Here is a 1,117-nt window from a genome sequence, read left to right as displayed (position 1 = left end):
CAATGTGGTTTTGATTTGCATTTCTCTAATGACCAGTGATGATGAGCATTTTACCACGTTTATTGGCCTCATAAATGTCTTCTTTTGAAAAGTGTCTGTTCAGGTCCTTCGCCCACTTTAGAATGGGTTTGTTTGTTTTTTCCTTGTAAATCTGTTTTAGTTCTTTGTAGATTCTGGATATTAGCCCTTTGTCAGATGGGTAGATTGCAAGAATTTTTCCCCATTTTGTTGGTTGCTGGTTCACTCTAATGATTGTTTCTTTTGCTGTAGAGAAGCTCTGGAGTTTAATTTGATCCCATTTGTCTATTTTGGCTTTTGCCACCAATGCTTTTAGTGTTTTAGTCATGAAGTCCTTGCATAGGCCTGAATATTTTTACCTAGATTTTTTTCTAGGGTTGTCCTGAATGGTTTTGCCTAGGTTTTCTTTTACGGTTTTTATGGTGTCAGGCCTTATGTTTACGTCTTGAATCCATCTGGAGTTAATTTTAATGTAAGGTGTCAGGAAGGGGTCCAGTTTCTGCTTTCTGTACATGGCTAGCCAGCTTTCCCAACACCATTTATTAAACAGGGAATCCTTTCCCCATTGCTTGTTTTTGTCAGCTTAGTCAAAGATCAGATGGTTGTAGATGTGTGGTGTTGCCTCCAAGGCCTCTGTTCTGTTCCATTGGTCTATATCTCTGTTTGGTACCAGTAGCAAGCTGTTTTGATTACTGTAGACTTGTAGTATAGTGTGAAGTCAGGTAGTGTGATGCCTCCAGCTTTGTTCTTTTTGCTTAGGATTGTCTTGGCTATGTGGGCTCTCTTTTGGTTGCACATGAAGTTTCAGGTGGTTTTTTCCAGTTCTGTGAAGAGGGTCAGAGGTAGCTTGATGGGGATAGCATTGAATCTATAAATTACTTTTGGCAGTATGGCCATTTTCACAATATTGATTCTTCCTAACCATGTGCATGGAATGTTTTTCCATCTGTTTGTCTCGTCTCTTTTTTTTTTTTTTTTTTTTGAACAGTGGTTTGTAGTTCTCCTTGAAGAGGTCCTTCACATCCTTTGTTAGTTGTATTCCTAGGCATTTTATTCTCTTTGTAGCAGTTGTGAATGGCAGTTCATTCTTGATTTGGCT

The sequence above is a fragment of the Sapajus apella genome, unplaced genomic scaffold (genome assembly GCF_009761245.1).
Source record: "Sapajus apella isolate SASKATOON/1434 unplaced genomic scaffold, GSC_monkey_1.0 scaffold107, whole genome shotgun sequence".
Classification (NCBI taxonomy): Eukaryota; Metazoa; Chordata; class Mammalia; order Primates; family Cebidae; genus Sapajus; species Sapajus apella.
The sequence above is the reverse complement of the archived record's forward strand: the minus strand, read 5'-3'. Positions refer to the sequence as shown.